This window comes from Monodon monoceros, unplaced genomic scaffold, assembly GCF_005190385.1.
Source record: "Monodon monoceros isolate NGI ecotype Baffin Bay Population unplaced genomic scaffold, NGI_Narwhal_1 Super_Scaffold_22, whole genome shotgun sequence".
In the NCBI taxonomy this organism is placed as follows: Eukaryota; Metazoa; Chordata; class Mammalia; order Artiodactyla; family Monodontidae; genus Monodon; species Monodon monoceros.
The window spans coordinates 9,670,241-9,693,902 of NW_021703779.1; the positions used below are offsets into that span (position 1 = coordinate 9,670,241).

At 52.8% G+C, this 23,662-nt stretch overlaps 1 protein-coding gene across 2 annotated transcripts in view; it reads left to right on the plus strand.

The window, feature by feature from the left end:
- The first annotated feature begins 8,842 nt into the window (after window positions 1-8,842).
- P2RY8 (P2Y receptor family member 8) overlaps window positions 8,843-23,662 on the plus strand; it is a 50,918-nt gene continuing 36,098 nt past the window's right edge. Inside the window, exon 1 of one of the 2 annotated variants that reach the window (XM_029241164.1) lies at window positions 8,843-9,134. The gene's annotated coding sequence lies outside the window, so the exon portion shown is untranslated. Of the gene's footprint in view, window positions 9,135-9,250; window positions 9,671-23,662 lie in introns of those variants that run through there. The other variant, XM_029241165.1, reaches the window with a different exon arrangement.

Genomic DNA, 23,662 nt, shown 5'->3' on the forward strand with positions numbered 1-23,662 from the left:
ATATATATATATATATATATATATATATATATATATATATATATATGGTGTTTGCAGGTGGAATTCCTGACCCAAATGTCCTTCCTAATTGCATTGCAGATCCAACCTCAGGATCAACCCCAAATGCCTCGCCCTTGACATCTTCCTGCCTCCTCACCCCTCCACACTCCAGCCACACACACGCTCAGGGTCTCCTTCCCTATAAAACATCCTGAGAAATGGCACCACGCTATCACAGAAACTAAGCAGCACGTATCTTCCCAATAGGGTGACTGTTCCCTGATAGGGAAAAGCCACCCGCAAAACAAGGGGGAGTGTCAGTGCCCTGGTCCCGAAACCGAAGAATCCTTGGAGACCAGGTGTCTTGTCCATAAGGCACCTGGGGGCCTGGGGCTGTTTCTTACACCTTCCCTGCAAACTGGGGCTGATGTGCACCTCCAGGGGGTTGTGAATCCCAGGAGACGACTGTCCTCTCTGGGGTTGCAGTCGCTCCCCAGACGGGGACGGCAGGAGTGTGAGTGAAGTGTGACCCTCCCCGGAGCCAGGTGGGACCAGGCCAGGGCCCCCCGGGGGTGGTATGGCCCCGGTCACAGGACAGAAGGGCCGGCAGGAGCCCTCCAGTGCATCTGCCACAGCCAGGGTCTCTCTATTCGGCTGGTCTCCAAATCTCCATTCACAGCGACGGTGACCGCACGAAAGCTAAGCGACCCCCAAAGCACGCTGTGCTGGGAGATCAGTGGGGGACAGACCAGGAAGGACAGTGTGGGCGGACTCACCCTCTTGGGGCAGACTCTCTCCTCAGCCTCAGCACTGCTGGCATCGGGGGCGGGAGGACTGTGATGCGGGGCGTGCAGCAGCTTCCCTGGTCTCCACCCGCCACGTGCCAGGAGCATCCCCTCCCCTCCATGCTGACAACCGGGAATGTCTCCAGACGTTGTCATATGTCCCCTGGGGGCAAAGTCATCCCTGGGCGAGAACCACAGCCGTAGATAGATAGATAGGTAGATAGGTAGTAGATAGATATAGAGAGACAGGCAGATAGATGAGGTTCTTTGCTCAGTTTCTGAGCTGCCGAAAGCCAGGAGTCTGACAAGGAGTCAGGGAGGGGTCCCTCGCTCTGAGCAGTTCTGTCTTCGCCTTGATGAGAGGGAATCAGACAGATGAAGAGTGCCCCAGCACTTGCCCCAGAGGAAAACCCCAAACCGCACAGGGGTGGGTGCTTTCTGCGGGTGGGTCCACACCCCCCGGATTGCCTCAGAATTAACCCATTCACAGCCACAAAGCAAGCCCCGGTCCAGGGGAGACTCCGGAGTAACCCCATGGCCCCTCCACCGCGGGTGAGCCCTGGAAGCTGAGGCTTTATGTCAACCTCCAGAACTTCTCTGTGGGACGTAATTGGAAATAGTCTTTGCAGAGGTAATTCATGCAATGATCCACGTGAGGTCCCCCTGGAGGAGGGTGGCCCTATATCCAATGACAGGGTCCTTCTAAGACACAGAAGAGGAGAGACCCAGACACAGAGGAGAAGCCCCGGGAAGACAGAGGCAGAGACGGGAGGGACGTGGCCACGAGCCCAGGGACGCCTGGAGCCCCCAGAAGCTGGAAGAGGCGGGAAGGACCCTCCCCTGGAGCCTCTGGAGGGAGCGCGGCCCTGGGACACCTTGACCTCAGATGTCTGGTCTCCAGGACTGGGGGAAGATGGATTCCAATCATTTTAAGGTGTCCAGCTTATGGTCATTTGTGGCACCTGCCCCAAGAGACTCACACACCGGTATTATTTAAAACGTGCAAGATTTCGGGTCTTTTGGACATGTAGAGAAATCTGGGGTCTGGAGACCCCAGGCCAGGCGACCCAGAGGGCACGGACGAGCCTGGCAGGTGAGGGTTTGCTCTCTCGGGGCTGTGTCCTTGGCTGGGAGCCCTCACACATCCCGATAGGCCAGCCAAGTGCAGGTGGGCCTTGGGCGTCCCACAGAGCCTTGTTTTTGGTTTCAAGATCAGCATTGCAATGTCCCAAACCCTCATGGGGAGCTCACGCTGATGGGGCCATAGAAACTAAAACTGGGGTGAGTCAAATGCAGGTTATTTATTTTCCATCCATTGTCAGTTTTACTTTTTGTTTCCAGAGAGCGACCTCCAGGGTCCCATCAGCTCTGTGTGCAGCCTGGCTCTGCTCTGCAGGATCATACGAATGCCAGAGGGAGCTTATTCCCGAATCAAACACTCCCCCATCCCAACGGTGTGGCTCTGGGCTCTCAGCTCGGGGTGGGAGGGGGTCTAGTGGGAGACTTGAAGGTCCTGGTGCAGCTGACATTCCCATGAACGGAAGCCAGTCTGTCTGATTCTTTTTATTTTTTTTAAATTACAGGGAAATCCACATAGCATACAAGTAATCCCTTTAAAACTCACAGTCCAGAGGCACTTAGCACATTCACAGTGTTGTGCAACCATGACATTTATCTAGTTTTAGGACATTCTCATCCCCCCCAAAGAAGACCCTGTCCCCATTAAGTCATCCCCCTTCCCCTTCCACAGAAAGCACCACGAACCCACTTTCTGTCTCTGGGGATTTGCCTGTTCTGGACGTTTCCTATCAATGGAATCACACACTGTGTGTCCTTCTGGGTCTGGCTTCTCTCACTGAGCATCGTGTGTTCAAGGTCCATCCACGTTGTAGCCTGTGTCAGAGCTTCACTCCTTTTCATGGCTGAGTCATATTCTACTGTATGGATGGACCCCGTGCTGTTTATCCAACATCCATCCACCCATCCACCCATCCATCCATCCATCCACCCATCCACCCATCCATCCATCCATCCAAGGATCCGTCCATCCATCCATCCATTCACCCAACCATCCATCCATCCATCCATACATACATACGTACATACTTCCATCCATCCATCCAAGGATCCATCCATCCATCCATCCATCCATCCAAGGATCCGTCCATCCATCCATCCACCCACCCACCCATCCATCCATCCATCCACCCACCCATCCATCCATCCACCCATCCATCCATCCATCCAAGGATCCGTCCATCCATCCATCCATTCACCCAACCATCCATCCATACATACATACTTCCATCCATCCATCCAAGGATCCATCCATCCGTCCATCCATCCATCCATCCATCCATCCGCTCACCCATCCATCCATCCATCCAAGGATCCGTCCATCCATCCATCCATCCATCCACTCATCCATCCATCCATCCATCCATCCATCCATCCATCCATCCATCCAACGATCCGTCCATCCATCCATCCATCCAGCCACCCATCCATCCATGGACACTTGGGTTGTTTCCACCTTTGGGCTGTTGTGAATCATGCTGCTTGAACAACACAGAGTCATTGCCTCCTGGGTCCCAGTTAATGGGGCCGAGAGCTTTTTGTGATGCCCCCTAAAGCTGGAGGATCACTCACACACCGAAACCGCCCAGCCTGGCCTCACGCCAGGGCTATGGGGAAGTGAAACGGTTTCCCTGGGCCTCCCGTACTCACGTGCTTGTTTTTTCTCTTGAGGTTTTGTCAGTACCAGGCTCTGGAGGGAAACAACCGGCCCGGAAGGTGAGGACCTGATCGACGTTGTGGTGTGAGCTGGAGGGTGTGTCCCTTCCTTTTCCTGTGCATTCATCAGATTCTCAGCACCATTCGGTCCACCCAGGGCTGCACAGAGACCAGGAGGCCGTGGGGCAGGGACCCACCTTCCTGAGAAGCCAATCATGGTTTCTGTAGAGCCAGAGCCTCGCTTCATTGCCTCTTGGGGTCGGCTTTGCTCTGAAAGTGGGGGTGGGAACAAAAGTGCAGGCTTGGGGCTGTGACCCGACATGTGGGTCTGATCTCTGTGGTTTGGATGAGGAAGTGTGGGCAACTGGATTTCCCCCAACACATGCTCAGGGCACTCGCTCAACCCAGATGGCATCAGCGTCTACCCTGGGGGGTCTGACCCTCTCCAGTGGCAGATCACCCTTCTCTTCCTGCACTCCATGTTTGTTTGCTGGAGACAGGACCGCTGTCCCAGCAAGCCAGAATGGAGCGCAGACCCTCCACCTGCTGGAAAGACCCCAAGAGGATGGGTCTTGGGGTTTGGGGGTTTGTGGGGCTTGGGTGGCTGCCACATTGCCATCCTGTCATCCTAAAGTGTTTTTCAGCAACTAAATAATCTCACACCACGTGGAGAATGGACTTCTCTCTCCCCACTCTAACCGAACAGGACCCTGTAGGGGAACAGATCCCCACCACCACCACCCTGCAATGTCCTCCACATGCCTTCTCATTTGTAGAAAAGCTTTAGCCTCTGAGGCCTTCCGAGTTCCAAAGAATACATTTAATCAGAGAAGTGAGAAAATGTAGGAAGAAAGGAAATCAGTCAAGCAAGACAAAATAATAATAGTTGAGCCATAAAACAAAGTCAAGGACCTTTAGTTCATCCCCAAGGGCTGTAGATCATATTATGAGCTGTGTCCTGTGAGCTGTTTTGTAGATACTGAAACCTCCACCAGGTGGGAGAAGTTGCCTTCATATGCTGCCCACCAGCATGGAGACGCCAGACCAGCTGGGACCATAAGGTTGATGATGTGGACTCCCGATGACCTCGCCACCAACCACCCAGAAGAATGTCCACCAGCTGATCACACAGCCCACAACTCCACTCCCTCACGGTCTTTAAAACCCTTTCCCTGAAAGCCATCAGGGAGTTTGGGTCTTTTGAGCACCAGCTGCCTGGACTCCTTGCTTGGTGCCTGCAATAAACGCTGTACATTCCTTCACCACAACCCAGTGTCAGTAGATTGGCTTTACTGCACGCAGGCGAGTGGACCCCAGTTTTGTTCGCTGGGGACAGGATGGGGCACATCTCTCAGATGAAAACCCTAGAAGATGAAGATCAACCAGGGTGGGTCCAGCGTCAGGCATGCAGGTGGCTCCAATGGGGCTGTTTGTCATCCTCTTAATGCCTTTTGGGAATTAAGGGGCACCAGGGGCCATTTGCCATGGAGCCTCTGAACCTCCCAGAGCCGGTGCCTTGTCTACACTGCGGCCAGTCCTGGGGTCCGTCTGTGTTAGAGGCAAACCAAGAAGCAAGCTGAGGATGTGGAGAAATCGGAACACTCATGTACAGTGGGTGGGAAGGCAAAATGGAGCAGCCACTGGGGAAAACAGTCAGCAGATCCTCAGGAAGATGAGTCCATTTTCCCCACCAGGCACACACAGACCACGTCCCACCAACACATGGGGTTCACGAATGGCCCTATGTTAAACCCCCACGTGTGGCCTCTGCACAGGGGACTTCGCCGTTCCACCACAGGGGCCACAGAACAGGGCTCCAAAACTCAGCCCTCAGACCTGATCTGGCCCTCAACTTGCTTTTGTAAATAAAGTTTTATTGGAACAGTGCTGGGTCCAGCACACTGTTGTGGTGTCAGCACCACATTGTTCATTACAATGGCAGAGTCCAGTGATCTCAGCAGACACCACGTGGGGCTCAAAGCTTAAATATGTACCTGCTTCCCCGCCTCAGACAAAATATTCCAATGTGTGTTCACCACAGGTCTACACTCCAGGGCAGGGTCTCTGACGCCTTCAGCCCATTCTTCAGCCCATCAGGATTCTGAGGTATCGGCTGCATCATTTTAAAAACTTCTTTCTTGGCATGGGTCTGCCTTAGACCTGCATACTTTGGAGCTGATGGGACAGCAGATTCAGGTAAACTCCACCTGGTCTGCTTAGAGATGAGACAATTGACCTTAGGATGGTGAAGTTAATCACTCAGCATCCTCTGTATGGCCGGGGCAGCATCCTGTAGATAACGATCCCATCCACCATCTCCTGGACCAGGTGGTTCTTTCTCCACACTACTTCATAGGACCTCTCAACCTCACAGCCACACCTGGGCACACCTGAGCCCTGCGGCCCAATCCACCTGCCCCCTTTCCCACGCATGGTGCCCATTTCCCATAAGGAACTCCATCATGGCCCCTCCAACCTAACCACCTCCGCAGGAACCTTGCAACGGTTTCCTGAAATCAGCCGTGGACACCAGGGAACAGTTCCTCTCGAATCTGCCTTCCGGTGAGTCAGCCCCCTTAGAGGTTGAACTTTGTCCTCCCCAGCCCCACCTCCCAAAAGTTACTTTGGATTCCTCAGCCTTGATGAGAAAGGATGGTTTTGAAAATGGAAATCATGTGCAGACTCACCAGGTGGAACCTTTAGATATCAGGGGTGATGGGCAGAATTGTGTCCCCCTCCTCAAATTCTTTTTTTTTAATATAAATTTGTTTATTTTATTTATTTATTTTTGGCTGTGTTGGGTCTTCATTGCTGTGTGTGGGCTTCATCTAGATGCAGCGAGTGGGGGCTTCTCTTGTTGTGGAGCACGAGCTCTAGGCATGTGGGGTTCAGTAGTTGTGGCACACAGACTCAGCAGTTGTAGCTCACGGGCTCTAGAGCACAAGCTCAGTAGTTGTGGCGCATGGGCTTAGTTGCTCCGCGACATGTGGGATCTTCCCGGACCAGGACTCAAACCCGTGTCCCCTGCATTGGCAGGCGGATTCTTAACCACGGCGCCACCAGGGAACTCCAGACACAGGGTCTTTATGGAGGTGATCAAGTTAAGATGAGGTCATTAGGTTGGGCCTGATCCCATAGGACTGGTGTCCTTATAAGAAGAGGAGATCAGGACACAGACACACACAGAGGGATGACCACGTGAGGACACAGGGAAGAGACGGCTGTCTACATGCCCAGGAGAGAGGCCTCAGGAGGAACCAGCCCTGCCCATGCCTGGATCTCAGATTCCAGCCTCCAGGACTGGGAGACATAAATGTCTACCGTTTAAGCCACCCCGTCTGTGGTGTTTGTTATGGCAGCTGAGCTGAGCTAACACAGACGCTTTCAAACACAAACCAGAGAATAGCGCACGGAAGCCCATATATCTTCACCCAGTTCCAATCATTACCCACAATTTACTGACCTTTTAAATTCTCCCCTGACACTTATGCCCAGCACATGTGCACCATTGTCCTTTCTTTTCTTCCGTTTTACATTTGGGCCATTTAAAAAGAAACAGGGACTTCCCTGGTGGTGCCCAGAACCGTAGCAGCCCAGGGCCACATCCTCTCTGAGGGGCCGACCCACCACCATTAGCTGTGAACTTGCAACATGGGAGGACCACAGTCTATAGAAGGATGATATGTATAAATCGATGGACGGACTGATAGATGGTAGATACAGATAAATGATAGATACACAGTGAGATGATGGATGGATAGATAGGTAGATAGGTAGGTAGATAGATGGATAGTTAATAAGTGGTGATAGATACAAGGATGGATGGATAGGTAAGCAGACAGATGGATGGATAGATGGATAGATAGATAATAAGCGGTGATAGGTGCAAGGATGGATGGATGCATGCATGCATGCATGAATGGATGGATGGGGAGGTAGGCAGACTGATGGATGGGTGGGTAGATAGATAGAAGACTGGGTGGAAGGTTACGTGTGTGCATGGGCAGGCAGATAGATAAATAAATGATTGATAGATAAGTGACTGATACATACATGTGAGATAATAGGTAGATGGTACATAAATAGATATAGATGGATGACAAATAGAAACATAGATAATAGATATGATGGATGGATAGATAGATAATAGATATCAAAGACAGAGAGAAGACAGATGACAGGTAGATAATATCTGATTCTAAAGATCACTGATAGGTAGATAATAGATAAATATAGAGGTAGAAAGATTGATGGACGGATGGATATATGTCATCAGGCAGGCGTATTGATGGATAGCTATAGATAGATAATAGATGATAGATATAGAGCTGGAAGATAAATAAGTAGATAATTGACGGGTAGATAATAGATCAATATATAGATATAGACGATAGATACATGATAGAAAAATATAATTAAATGACAGATAAACATAGATACAGGTATAGGATGTAAATAGATGATTGATCGACAGACAATAGATGCCTAGGGGTACATACATCCTCCGTACTCTGTAAACAGATGACCCTGGACTTCCCCAGGAACAGCGTTTCCATATTCGCGGATTCACCATCCCCATGACTTCCCGGCACACAACCTCTGAGAATCACCACCCTCCTTCCCCCTTCCAAGTGACCCCGGGGCGCCAGGGCTGGACCTTGTTTCGGGGGTGGGGGGTGGGGGTGGGCTTTCGAGCAGCTGCCTCTTTCCGATGACAGCGCGCCTGGCTGTGAAGTCATCATCGTCACCTGCGCACGTGCGCCCCGCCGGCCACCCAGCTCCCTCTCTGCCCTAGAGGACGCGGCCCGGGAGGCGTGAACCCCGCTCCATCGGGGGTGGGTGGGTGGATGGGGAACATGTGCCAGGGGCACGCCCCCCCGGCCCCCCCAGGGCAGTGTCCGGGCATGGGTCACCGGGCGGGTCACCTTCTGGCTGCAAGACCAAAAGAGGTCGCCAGGCACCCAGCTTTCGCCTGCAAGAGGAAGTCAGTTCGCTTAGCATATTTTTAAAACTTAAAAAAATATTAAAATCCCAGGCATTTATTTGTTCCGTCTGGGAATCCACTTCAGGTCACCGCCAGCTACACCATCGGACTGGGTCCTCCCTCCCGGCCCGGTCTGCAGGCAGCAAACCCTTTCGGAGAGGCAGGGTCTCCCCGCAGCCGCCTCGGGACAGGACGAGCCCTGAGGTCGCGGCTCTGGGGGCCGGCACCCCGCCCCCGGCAGGGCGCGCGCTGATAGGACGGGGACCGGCGGGTTTGGACTACGGGAGCGAGCAGACAAACAGACGTTACACAGGAAATTTCAAAACGGGTTTCCTCTCCACCTGCCCTGGGTCTCCACAGCAGCCTCCGGAGCCCGGCAGGGGGACCTTGGAGGATTTGCAGCCGGCGAGGGTGCAGCCGGCGCGTCATGCCCCCCGCGCACCTAGCCCGAGAGACGGCGGGGATGCTGGCACTGGGGCTGCGCCCCGACACCCACCCCAGCTCCTTCGTGGGCAGCGGGACGCCGCTTCCTGACACCAGGCCCTGAGGCACAGCTGCTGCGTCTTCCGATCCAGTCCCGGCGGCGTCTACACTGCAGACGCACACCGCTACAGCAGCCCCGGCCGTTCCAGGTGCGTTCAATGCCCGCTCTTTATTGACGTGCGTTGTCTGGAACAGGGAGGGTCGCGGTGGGGGGGGGGGTCTTACGGGGTGAGAGCCTGGGAGGCGGGCTGCGTGCGTTCTCGTCTCCGCGGTGCAGACAGAACAGGAAAACCTGTAGAAAGACACGCACGGCCACTTGGCGGGGAGACGCTCGGGACACGCTCTCCTGTGCAAACTCCTTCAGGAAACCGCACCTGCGTACAGGTGAGCGCTGAAGGCGGCCAGGCACGAGGGAGGACGGGAGGCTGAGCCTGGAACGGTTCCGGCCGCTGGGGCCCCCCCGTGAGACCTCAGATCAGCTCTCAGGTCCCGGCTCACCCAGAAACCCGAGTTCTAGGTGCATTTTACAAACCGTCCCAGACGAGCCTGGGAAGCAGGGCCGCCGCACGCGCGGGCTGGCGGCGGCCCCGGGGATTCGCGGCCGTGCACACCAGCCGTCTGCGCCCTTCGAATCACGCCCGGCCGAGAGGAATTACGGAGCGTGTGGTTCCGCTTCCAAAGCGAGGTGGGGTTTTTTTTTGCCTTCTGTCATGGTGTCACGTGCGCTCAGCGTGTGCGGTCAGAAGCGGGGCCCTGGGCAGGAGCCAGGAGGAACCAAGACCCGGAGGGCCGCCCCCGCATGGCCGCGTAGGAAGCCCCTTGAGCGGCTGGATTTGAAGGGGGCAGCTGGGCCGGACGTGCGCGCGTATTCTCCGTTTAAGATGCTTCCACGGCGCGAGAATGGTGTTTTCATTTGCTGGGGCGTTGCCAAGGCCAGCGTTGGTGGAGGGAGGGGCCTTCAACCCCGAGTCCCAGCGACCCCCTCCCCCTCCAGGAGGAAGCAGGCCGTGGGAAGAGTCAGGAGGACCCTCCAGACCTGGGCTGTAGTTTCTGAAATATCCCCGCTCAGCCACAAAGACCGAGGAGGGCGCAGGGTCAGAGCCACCCTCGACAGGCCACCTGAGACCCCCGGCCAACCCTACGGAGGCCTGTGCTGTCACCTTAGGGACAGGGCAGGGGGTGTAGGTAGTGACGGGTTAGCGACAGGATGGCGGTCCCCAGGGTGCGGCTTCTCACCCAGCCCTGTGCCTCTGTCTGCGCGCCGTCCGTAGGTGTGGCCACCAGCCGGCAGAAGCGGGGGCCTGCCGCCCACACCCCTGTTCTGGCCCGGAGGCAAGGGGCTGGGCGTGCGGGATACGGGGAGCCCCATGCTCCCCTGGCACCTCGCCCTGCTCCCTGACCGCTGGCAGCTGTCCAGGCCCCCGGCGCCGGCCACAGACCCCCCCCCCCCCCCCCCGGGCCAACACCGCACCGCGGGGAGGCATGACCTGGCGAATGAGCACACAGAGGGGCTGCAGGGTGGGCTCCCCCAGTGCGTCCCCTGGCGTCAGCACTGGGAACCCCCAGGGAAAATTCTGCAGCCGTGTCCACACCCTCCTGGCTGGACAGACAGACCCATGGATGCAGGGTCTGCCTTATTCTAGGGAAAGCCATGCTTTGAAAGGCAGCTGGTGACTGGGTTTGCTTTTGAGCCATGCAGGGAACTCGGGTGGCCATGTTCCTGCCAGGACCTGGGGGAGGGTATGTACTTGCTGTGACCTCTGGAGGCCACGTCTGTGCCAGGACCTTGGGGGGCCACATCTGTCCTGGGCCCTCGGAAGACTGTGTATCTGCTGTGACCTCAGGAGGCCTCGTCTGTGCCGGGACCTTGGGGGGCTGTGTCCATGCTGGGACCTGGGGGCCACATCAGTGTGGGCGCCTGGGTGAGGGAGCAACGCCTGCCATTCTGTGCAAGTTTTCCTGCTGGGGGGAAGATGGCCAGGCCTGAGGGGCAGAAGCTGGCTCTCTCCGTCCCAGGCTCCTTGGCAAAAGGAGGGCAACATGCCAGAGCAAGGGCGTCGGTGGACGGGTGCTGTGAACCAGAACTGTGTGTGCATCGACCCCAATGCACACGCTGCCTATGGACCGTCTCCTCCAACCCTAACCTTGCCGTCATCATCCCCACATCCCAGGTGGGGAAACTGAGGCTGGAACTCGGCCAAGCACACGGCGCCTCTGAGGGGCCGAATGGGAAACTTGGACCGACTTTTGCCCTCCAGGGCCCTTTTACCTAACTCAGTGTCCAGCCGCTGGCCTGGACAGTTGATGCAGGCAGTGGACAAGGCACCCTGTGCCCGTCGTGGTGCTGAGCACTTCCGGGGAATAGAAAGACCACACAGGGAGATGCAGGCCACGAGGGTTCAGGGCGGGAAGGAATCCAGGAGGCCTTCCTGGAAGAGGTGGCATTTGCCGGGGCTGAGTGGGACAGCTGGGAGAGCAGGGCTGTGGCAGAAAGGATGTCATGAATGGGAGCGGGGTGGGGGGGAATGGGGGGTATGTTCTGGGTGGAGGGAGGCTTGGGGTGCATTGGACAGAATGGTCCCTGGAGGATGGTGAGACTTTAGCGGCTGGCCCAGAAAAGCTGTGGAAGCTTCCGACACGGCTGACGATGCTGGACTGTTCTTTGGAAAGAGCTCTGGGCAGGGCCATTGTGCCGGAACAGGGGTGTCAATGGGGTCAACGGTGTCCTGAACGGAAAACAACTTAGGGGTGGAATCTGTGCTTCACTGACCGATGACGGGGCCAGACAGGAGGTAGGGACCGAGGTGGCGCATGGCTGGGGAGAGGGTGGTGTGGACCAGGCAGGGCAGAGGGGCGGGCCGGGCTGTGTGTGTTGCAGGTGGTGCTGGCCTGACCCCCAGGGAGGCTCATGAATGGGCAGGGGGCTGAGAGTGTGGACCCTGGGCCTTGAGTAGTCATGGGGGTGGCTGGGCATTGTTTATGGGGGGCAGCATGAGCATGGGACCCCTGACAGAAGGAGGGGGTGCAGGAAGAGAGAGGCGAGGGGGTCTTGGGGAAGAATCAAGGGTCACATATACAGGGTCAGGACCCATCTTCTGTGATGTGGCACGAGTGACCCTCGGGCTGGGTGGTCCTGTTGTGCAGTGTGGGATGTGGAACAACCTCCCCGGTCTCCACCCATCAGGTGCCAGGAGCTCCCTCTCCCCCAACCAGAAATGTCCCCAGACATTGTCATATGTCCCCGGGTGGGAGGGCAAAGTCACCCCTGGTCACTCACCACTGATAGATGAATAGATGACAGATAAATGACAGGTAAATAGACAGATAAATTAGATGATCGATAGACAGATAGATGATACATCAATTGACATGACTGATGGATAGACAGATGAGTAGATGTTAGGTAGATAGACGAATAGATTATAAATAAATTAGGTAGATAATAAATAATTGATTGACAGATAGATGGTAGACAGACTGACAGCTGATAGATGGGTAGATAGACAAGTAGGAGATTTTTGATTCATAGATAAATACATAGAAAATAAATGATAGATACATAGATGATAGATTGACAGATGGATAGATAGATAATAAATTATAGATATAGACAGATAAATATAGATACATACATAATAGAAAAATATAAATAGATGATAGATAAACAGATGGTAGTTTGATTAATTGATTGGTAGATAATAGATGGATAGATAGACAGATAGATAGATAGATAGAAGGCTCTCAACTCATACTACTGGCATTTTAGACAGGATAATTCTCGGGGAGTCCTACACACTGTAGAGTATTAAACAGGATCCCTGGTTTCTACCCACCAGATGTCAGTAGCAGCCCCACAAAGTATGACACCCCCAAACTGTCCCCAGATATTATCAGGTGTCCTTTGGGGGGCAGAACTGCCCCCAATTCAGGACGACCCGGAAAAACACAAGAAGGGTCAGGGGACAGTGCAGCCAGAGGGCTGGGGGGAGAAGCAGGGCCAGGTCCCATCTCCCGGGTCTCAGGGAGAGAACCAGGCTGGGTCAGGGCATCCTGGGCCACTTTCTCCCTTGTCTCAATCTTATCTGTGCACTCCTGTTCCTATAAGATAATAATTAAAGTTAAAAAGACCCTGTGATAGGCACAGAGATCATGTGTATAGGATAAACAAATATCCCTCTGGCAGGCCACGTCCCAGGGCAAATGGGTCAGGATTTAATCCCCACCAGTCCACAGAAAGGGCCCCGGCTTGAGCGTGTGTCATCCCAGTCCCGTGGGATTATCTGCCCAAGAACCAAACATGGGCTCCAACAAGTGGCATTTTTCTGACAAACCAGGACCAGTAGGAAGACTCTTTGTAATATCCTGTGCTATAAAGGGAACAGAGGAAGTGGGTGGATTAGGTGATGCAGCTCCCAGCTGCCTGGCCACTCCCTGCCGCAGGCGTTGCCCATCTGCCACTCGCATCTTCTCCTGCGAGTACCCTGCTGCCGGAGGTTTTTACGTGAAACATGCACGTGCGCCAGCGGTGGGATGCCAGCAGGCACGTGGTGAGATAGGATCAGAGATAACCCCTCAGGCACAGCCACAGGAAACAAATGGGCTGGGTGCCTGCATGAGCTGTGACCTTGTACGTGAGGGGCCAGCATAAATCAGCATGAGCTCACTGACGGTTTGTTGGATGATGGATGGATAGATGGGTGGGTGGATGGATGGTAGATGGATGGATGGATGGATGGATGGATTGAAGGATGGATTGATGGATAGACGGGTGGGTGGATGAATGGATGGATGGATGGATGGTTGGGTGGATGGACTGATGGATCAATGGTTGGATGGATGGACAGATGGGTGGATGGGTGGATGGATGGAGAGATGGATGGATGGATGGATAGATGGGTGGATGGGTGGATGGATGGAGGGATGGATGGATGGGTGCATAGATAGACAGAAGGATAGATGGATGATGAATGAGTGGACAGATAAAACAGGAGATGAGACTGGTTCCCCATGAATTCCCCTGAATTAGTTTCCTGGGACAGCCATACAAATTACCAAAAACTGGGCGGATTGAGACAACATAATTTTATCCTCTCACGTTCTGGAGGCTGGAACTCCAAGATCAAGTTTTCTGCAGGGCTGCGTTCCCTCTGGGGCTCCAGGGGAGGGTCCTTCCTGACTCTTCCAACCTCTGGAGGCTCCAGGCGTCCCTGGCTTATGATCAGCTCCCTCCAGTCTCTACCTCTGTCTTCCCACAGCCTTCTTCTGTCTGTGTGTTTCTGTGTCTCTCTGTGCATCTTCTATTCTTACAAGGACACCAGTCATATTGAAATAAGGCCCACCCTAATGACCTCATCTTAAACATCTTAATTACATCTTCAAAGACTCTATTTCCAAATAAGGCCACATTGTCAGGTATTGGGCTTCAATACATCTCAAACAAATTCTCCACGAAACCCTGTGCTACTCATCTAACCAGAGGAGGAGAGAGGGTGCATTGGATGTGTGGAGACCTGGGGCCCCGCTCAGGCGCCCCCCACTCTGAGTGCCTCTCTAGTTCACGGACCCCTGGCCGCAGACTGCCTCATGGGGTCATCGTGAAGACTGCGTAAGTTCCATCTATCTGTTCAACGCTGGTGGCAAGTCCCTGACAGATGTCATTCTCCTTGGGGAGTTCATCCCAAATCCTGCAGGATTCCCAGTAGGGCCATTGTTGGTGCTCAGATGGACTCGTGGAACCCTCATGTTGTCCCTCAGAGAACATTGTCTAGATCCCTTTACACATGGGGACACTGAGGCACCAAGCGGCTTCGTGGGCTTCTCAAAGTCACCCAGGCAGTGGTCTACACTGCCTGCTGTCGTTATGCCTGTCGTGATGATGATTCCTCCATGCATGGGGATTCTGAGCATTCTGTCTGCTGACAGTACTTAAAGCTAAAATACCCGTCCACTTGGGCGTGAGGGTAGCGTTCTAGAGCTAGGTAGGGGTAGTGTTTGCACAACATGGCGAACGCACCCAATGCCACTGAATCATTCACTTTGAAATGGTGAGTTGTACCTCCGTTTAAAAAAAGAGAGAGAGGAAAAAACATAACTGTCCGCTACGTTAGCCCTGCTCTTACTTCCTCATCCCGGGCTATAAACTCTCTGAAGGAGGGTTTGAGCTTCCGAGAGCTCTGGAAGGTTCTGAGTCGCACCACTCACAGGAAGCCGGTAAAGGGGCGCTGTTGAGATCCCCACCACAAGGTGCCTTTCCCCGGCCTCGGCTGGCTGGTTTCCCTCACTGAGCTCACTCGTCTCCCTTCTAAATAAACACGGCCGTTGCCATTTCTAAACAATCATGCAAATGATGGATGGCCAGGTTTCTGCACGTGGGGCTCTGTGCAGCCCGAGGCAAGGCGTCCTCCCTCCCGGCTGGCCGTGGCTTTGATTCCGGGTTCCTGAGATGCCTCCCAGCCAGGTTCCCTGCTGGCTGCTCTGTAAAAACATCTGTCTTTGTCCACATTGTCGATGATTAAAACGGACCGTGCAAGAGAGATGATGGGGGACCGGAGAGGATATCGGGGACCAGAGACACTGCTGGGGACAGGAGAGAAGATTAGGGGCCAGGAAGATTACTAAGGAGCAGAGAAAATATCAATGAGCAGAGAGAATATTGGGGATCAGAGGTATTATTGGGGGACCAGAGAAAATATTGGGCACCAGAGAGATTGTTGGGGGACCGGACAGATTATTGGGAACCAGAGATTACTAGAGGACCAGAGAAAATATTGGGCCTCAGAAAGATTACTGGGGGCAAGAGATTATTGGGGACACATTGCGAACATTTTGGCCTCATGCCCCACCATCAGGGGATCTCACCTGGGTCTCTGAGACAGCAAAGCACACTTTCCCCTGAGAACGTGAAAAGGCCGTGCGCGTGCAGAGTGACCCCAACTTGGAGGATTTGATCTCTGCCCGAGCCCAGCGCACGGATTAGCTACAGACCCTCATTTTCCACCGAAAGTGGTTTCCATTTTACCCAGAGCATCAGGAAACTTCCTTAGTGCCTATCCTTTGTCCTCGGACTCTGGGGGGCGGGGGCCCATCAGCCCCAGGCCACGTGCCGGGGCTTCCCGTAGGGGTGGGACGGGGGCTGGTTGCTCCCCCACGTGAGGGCTGACATCTGTGGTGCTTCCTGCTTGTCCTTGGAGGTCTCTGCCTCCCCGGATGTCCAGGTTCATACCCACCAAGCACAAGCCAGCTCCCACTCAACACCACCACACTCACCTGTCCCCCAGGTGTGCACGGAGCCCCTACCCCACCTCCTCGCCGCTCACCTAGCACCAGCCCACGGTCTCCATGCCATCCCCTTACAGTCTGCGTGTTAGGTGTGCGGTCACCAGCCGTCTCGATTTGCCTGGGAAGCAGGAAGCTCCAGGGGGGTAGAGCTTTGGGGGCTAAAATGGGGACAGTCCTGAGAAATGGAACGAATTGATCACCCTGGTGTAAGGGATTGAAGGACGTCCCCAAGCACACATCCATGTCCTGACCCCCAGAACCCAGGAACGGGACCTTATTTGGAAACGGGGTCTTGGCAGATATGATGTAGTGAAGGGTCTGAGATGAGGTCCTCCTGGATGAGGATGGCCCTACATCCAATGACCAGGTCCTTCTAAGGGGCAGAAGAGGAGAGACCCAGACACAGAGGAGAAGCTCCGGGAAGACAGAGGCAGAGACGGGAGGGATGCGGCCACAAGCCCAGCGACGCCTGGAGGCCCAGAAGCTGGAAGAGGCAGGAGGGACCCTCCCCCGGAGCCTCTGGAGGGAATTTGTTTGGGGTCACTTGCTACAGCAGCCCCAGGACACTCGTATTCTAGACTGTACCCTGGAAGGAGACCTACAAGGCCTGTGACCACCAAGCCTCCTGGCGTGTCCTGTTGATTTTACTCATGTCCTATGATGGGCCCTGAGTGAGAGGGTCCAAAAGGAAGGCTGGAGGAGAAGACCGGCCCTGAGATACTCAGGTGCCCTTGGGAGGGTCCCTGCGCCTCCCGGCCTCAGTTCCCCTCCCTCCCTGTGCACCGTGGTCTTGAGTCTTTCTGCCATTGCTCCTGGCCCCGCCGTCCTACACTCAGTCCTAACGGTAGTGACCGCCGACTGATCCTGAGAAGCCCACGCCACCTGGGGGCCATAATGAAGATCGGACCACCAGCCACTCCTGCCCTCCCACCCAGGATGGCCCGGCCATGGTCAGGGTGACCCCACGCAGGGGATCTATCTAACCACAGCTCATGGACGCCCACTTGGTTAAACAGGAACATGACTCCATCTCAGAGGCTGACCGTCGGTGACGTTGAGGGACACTGGGACTTCCTCACGTTTCAGGGAACACCCAATAGTGTTGTCATGGAAAATCAGAGTCTGTTGTATCGAATCCAGTGAATTATGACCCAGGCCAGCTTTCTTGTCCCCAGCACTGTGGACATTTGGGGCTAGATGGTGCTCTGATGTGGGGCGTCCTGTGCACTGTGGGGTGCTGAGAAGCATCCCTGGTCTCCACCCACCAGATGGACCCTCTCCCAAGTTGTAACAACCAAAAATGTTTCCAGACATTGTCAAGTGTCTTTCTGGGTGGCCAAGTCACCCCCAGTTATCAACCACTGAGATAGAATGATAGGGAGATAGATGGATAGATGGATGAATATGTAGATGGATAGACGGATGGATGAAAGGGTGTAGAGAGAAATGATGGATGGATGGTTAGACATATAGATATGGATGGATGGGTAGGTAGATGAATGGATGCAAATACAGATGGATAGACGGATGGATAGATTATAGAGAGAGAGATAGAGGATGGATGGATAGATAGATAGATAAGAGATAGATGATAGGTAGATACTTAGATGATACATAGATGGATGAATGATAGATACATGATGGATAGATAGACAGACAGATAGACAGATAGAGTCTTTCATGCTGGGTCAGGGTTTCTCAGTCTCGGCACTACTGACATGTGGGGCTGGGTGGCTCTCTGATGTGAGCCGTCCTGGGCCCTGTGGGGTGCGGAGCAGGTTCCCTGGTCTCCACCCACCAGCTGCTGGTAGGACCTCCCCCTCCAGACCTGTGACAACTGGAAACAACTCCAGACAGGTGTCCCCTGGGGGACCAGATTGCTGAAAGTCCTTGATGGATACTCAGCCTAGTTAAAGCACAATATTAGCTGCATCCCGTGGGCTGACTGCCCCCGGTTTTGAGGGATGCCGGGACTTCTAATATTGACCAGAAAATCAGTGTTAGTTGTACCGAATCCAATGTACTTTGACCATGACCAGCCCTTGGTCCTTCCCCCAAACCCACAGGGAGTCTGTCTGGGGCTCTGCCATGAGACTGAATCAGTGGCTCCCTCTGGCCCTGTGTGAAGCCGCGGTGGTGGGAGGTGAGGACCACGGGGCCACCTCTAGCATTATGACATGGACCATGCATGGTCTGGCCTCACCGTGAGGAGGTGTGTGTGTGGCAGGGACCCGTGTGGCTTTGCATCTTCCATGCAGATCTTGACACAACCCCAGCTGTATGCCTGACCACGGCCACCCCATGACCTAATGACTTAACCTCAATTTCCTCTTCTGTTAAAGAAGAAAAACACCACTTTCTCAGCACAAGGACGCTGTACTAATAAACGAGCCTCTGTAGATATAAAACTCCACAAACGAGAGGTGTCCACCCATGGAACAGGTTTACTGGCTATCGATGGTGTGTCCTCAGCTCCTCCGAGCCTCGGTTTAGCAATCCATACAATGGGTATACCAGCACTGTTTGGTGCTGAAAGTTGAATCTGTTCCGTGCCTCCATCCCAGGACACACAGTGAATTAGGTGACGTTGATTATCAGCTCAATGACGATTTTCTGGTGTTGAGGCTTGGTGGGGTCCCAATGTTGGTCCATGAGTGATCGGTCTGTAGATTGTAGACGTCAGATCCTGGAAATTCTCACCCTCCACGATCACGGGATGGCTTCTAGGATAAGCCCAGCTCCCCCATCCAGGATAACCTCTGCCAACTCCCCACTTTCTAAACCTTCCTGGCTCTGCTCAGAGGCAGGTTGTAGGTTGTGCATGAGAAGGGGTCTCCAGTAGCCTCGTGATGGTGGGACAGGGCTCCTTGGACCCACATGGCCTCTGGTTTGAACCTTCCCCAGGACAGATCTTGGCTTTGCCTGGCTCCCGGGGCCCCTGAGTCTATGATACTTCCAGGAAAACTGCATCTTTTGGTCACCCTGTCCCTTCCGCTGCCCCAATTCACACCGTTGCTTTGAAGTTACCTGGTTCTGCCATTGATTGAGAGTCTTGTCACTGGAGTCCTAGGGGGCATGGCGGGAGGGTAATGTGGGTGTTCTGGTGGGAGGTGGGAGGGTTCTCTTGAAGGCGAGGGTCTCAGAAGTCAGAGAGAGACATGTGCTTTCCCTCCGCACTGGGAGGAATCAGGAAGGTCGTCCAGGGTCTTGCTTCTGTGAACTTTCAGGTATAAGTCAGGGTCCTCCAAACAAACAGACTCAGGTGGGTAATTTTATGTGTCAAGTTGGTGGGCCACAAGGTGCCCAGGTATTTGGTTAAGTGTTATTCCAGGTGTGTCTGTGAGGGTGTTTCTGGACAAGATGAGCATTTGAATGAATGGACTGAGGAAAGCAGATGGCCCTCCCCAGGGTGGGTGGGCCTTGTCCCATCCTCCAGTCGGCTGGAGACCTGAATAGAACAAAAGGCTGGGTAAGGAAGAAGGAGTTCTCTCTACCTGACCATCTCTGAGATGGACTTTAGTCTTCTCAGAATGAGACTTACATCGTTCACTCTCCTGGGTGTCTGTAAGATAGTAGATGGCATATCCTGGGACTTCTCACCCTCCGTGATCATGGGAGCCAGTTCCTTATTATATATACCCTATTGGCTCTGTTTCTCTGGAGAATGCTAATACAAGAACCAAAAGGATGGATGGATAGATGCATAGATAGATAGATCGATCATGGACGGATAGATAGACAAGATAGATGATAGATACATGATAGATGTATATATCTATAGTTATCTACAGATTAGATAGATAGATAGGAGAGACAGAGAAAGATTTAAGGAACTGGCTCATGTGATTGTGGGGCCTGGCAAGTCCCAATTCTGTAGGGTAGACCAGTAGTCTGGAGACTCAGGGAAGAGGTGATGCTGCAGCTTGTGTCTGAAGTGTGTCTGAAGGTAGAATTCCCTCTTCCTCGGGGGACCTCAATCTCTTTTCTCTAAAAGGCTTCAACCAATTAGATGAGGCCCACCCACATTATGGAGGGTCATCTGCTGTGCTCAAAGTCCACCGATTTAAATGTTAATTCCATCTTTAAAAAAAAAATACCTTCACACCAGCATCTAGACTGGCATTTGACCACATATCTGGATACTGTAGCCCAGCCACACTGATACACAAAATTCACCATCTTGGTTTGGTAGCAATCCACATGGATGATGTCTGGTCCCTGGGGCCATGCTCAGGGCTGACCCTGCCTCTCACAGCCTGGCCTGGGTCCCGGGGTCTGACCAGCCCCCAAGTCTCCTCTGTGTCCTCCATCAGGCCCCCAGATCTGATATCCACCCTGGGTTTCTGTGTCTAGCTCCTTACTCCTCAGGCTGGGCCCCCAGGTCTCCTTTCAGCTGCCCCTTCCCAATCCTCTTCTGTGGCTGTGGAATTCACAGGGCCTACCCATGTCCCAGGGAACCACAAGTGTCCAGAAAATGGAAATGTCAAGGACTCAAGTGTAACACTCATAAGTCACTGGGCCATGGTGACACGGCTGAGCTTCTGGTCACCATGGCAGCAATGGGGAGAGGTCTCTCAAGGGTCCTTGGGGATCTGGGGTGGGCGACAGCCTCACATTCACCCAACGGGCATCTTTGCTCGCTAAGGAGGTGAGCCCTTTTCTCCTTTCTGTGTGACAAACCTCCCATCTCACTGTAGAGGGGATAAGGGCATGGGGAACATGTGTTTTGACGTCTTATACAAGTCCTTGTGTGGACATGTTTTTTTCCTTTCTTTATCCCTCCAACATTTTTTTTTTAAACTATTACTTTCATTAGAGTGGAGAGAAAGAGCAAACACTGGCTACAAACAATATGCAAAAGACACAAATACAAACAGTAGTTAACCTTTCTGAAATTCTAGACTTAAGTTCTAAAAGGATGTCAAAACTCAGGACACTATTACGTTTAACCATGATGTCAATCACCTCAAAGACAGAAATCTAGCTCCTGAGAAACTGCTTTGTTTTAATAACAGAAAGGCATTTTGTATGTAAACTGATGGGCAGACCTCTACCAAAGGAAAAGGAACACTTGCAGTTTATGGAGCCACCAAGAAAGATGTTGAAAAGCCTCTCACTCCAATAGATGCCCTATGCATAGGGTTTGCTTCTCATAAATATTTAAGCTGTTTAGGATGTAGGAGTTATCCCCGCAAACTTTATTGAGATGTAAGTGACATATAACATTGTCTGAGTCCAAGGTACACAACACGATGATTTGGGTACCAGTATGAGGGAGCAGGGTTTAAGAAGGAAACAAAGAGGCTTTGTTCAGTATCAATCAACATGGATTTCTGTTATGAAGTTTAGAAATGGGAAACAATAAAAGAAGGCCATACTTCTTCTGGACCTCAGAAACAGAAGGGAAGTTTTACACAGTGGAAGAAATGGAGAAAAATTACAACCCCTTCATTTGCAAACCAGTCTTCTTTATTTTTTTTTCCTAATCTCACTGAGAATCCTCTGAATTTTGTGGTCAGAGCCAAAGTGAAGAAACCTTTATTTATGCCTTTGGAGATTCATCAGCTGTATCGAGACAGAGAGGGTCAATTTTTTGATCCCCGCCATGGTGAACGCTGGGAAATTCAGTAAGGGGATAGGCTATCTGGTCGTGAACACCCCAAGGTAAACGGAAAGGCACCTTGTGGGATACTCATCACTCCGTTCACAGAAAGATAAAGATCTGCTTCGTATGATCTTAACAATTTTGCAACGATCAGCCCCCTGGTCTCCACTTGTCACACAGGAAACCTAGCCCTTCTCCACCGTGAGGCCGTGCCTCTTCATTGTAGGAGATGGGGCCTCAGATTCTGTGTCTGCAAAGCACAAGTCTCCAAGGGTTCACAGATACAGATAAACAGTGAGAGCCCGAAGCAAAGTTTCATGTAATTCATTCAGTGGGAAACCGACAGAATAACCGTATACCTAGTTATGCATCCTGTTGATGTGTGCATACCAAAAAATCTCTGCCTTAAATGTGGGATGGTGTTATGAGCTGAACTGTGTCCCTGGAAAATTCAGTTGTGGATGTCCTCATCCCCAAGACCTCAGAATATGACTTCTTTGGAAATAGGGTCTTTGCCGAGGAGGATCTTTTAAGGTCCTTTTGCAGAATAGGGTCTTTTAAGATGAGGTCCCCAATCTAGTAGTGCTGGTGTCCTTATAAGAAGAGGAAATTAGGACACAGACACACACAGAGGGATGATCCTGTGAGGACACAAGGAGAAGACGGCCGTCTACATGCGCAAGAGAGAGGCCTCAGGAGGAACCAGCCCTGCCCACACTTGGATCGCGGACGTGCAGCCTCCAGGACTGAACGAATAAATGTTTATTGTTTGAGCCACCCCGTCTGCTTCATTACAGAAGTCACCAGACACTCATACAGCTGGGACTAGTTTCTACTCAGCCTTGAGTCTACAATCACTGTGTCTTTCTTCTCTGCTTCCTGTTCTAACCTGTTATTTCTGAGCAAGAGTGACCAGTCCCACAGAGGAGAGACTGACACCATTGTCTGCTAGAGGACGCGTTCTGTCCGGAGCCACCCTCGCTGGCCTCCGTGATGAAATGTGGCCTGCGCGTGGCTTCCAGGAGGAACTCATTGTATTCACGGCCCCTGTCAGCTGGAGCCTTCTCCGGAGCAGACGGACATGGACCACTGTGTAGAGTTCTCTCTCCCGTCAGCTACTGAAGCCGGGCACCCCAGGGGACAGAGACCATGAAGGGCAGTACGTGCACAGCCCTTGGCCTCAGGTCACCCAGGATTTCCGTATCTGTGCTCTGGACCCCACAGACATAATGATCATCTCCATGCAGCCCCCAAACAGAACATCTCCTGAGTCTGCAGGAAAGCTCACACGTTTCAAAGGATGAGACACATTCAGGATACACTCTCTGACCTTCATGGAATTAGGCTGGAAACCCGTGAACTAAAAGATGAATGAAGGTTCTTCAACTGCTGGACATTTCCAAACAACCCAAGGGCCAAAGAAGGAGTCATGATGAAAACAGAAGAGATTTTTCATGAATGATACAGTAGACAGAATAATGTTCCCTGAAGATGTCCAGGTTCTAAGCCCCAGAACCTGTGACTATGTAACCTGACATAGCAAAGGAGCCTTAGCAGATGTGATTAAGTTAAAGATCTTGACATGGGAGATGGTCCTGGATTATCTAGGCTGCCTTAATGTCATCACAAGGATTCTTATAAGAGGGAGGTGTGACTCTCAAAGTCAGAGAAGGAGATGTGATGACAGGAACAGAGAAAAAGATATTTGAAGATGTTCAGAATAGAGAGAATCAGAGAGGAGAGAAGAAGCTATTCTGGCTTTGAAGGTGGAAGAAGGGGCCACTAGCCAAAGTA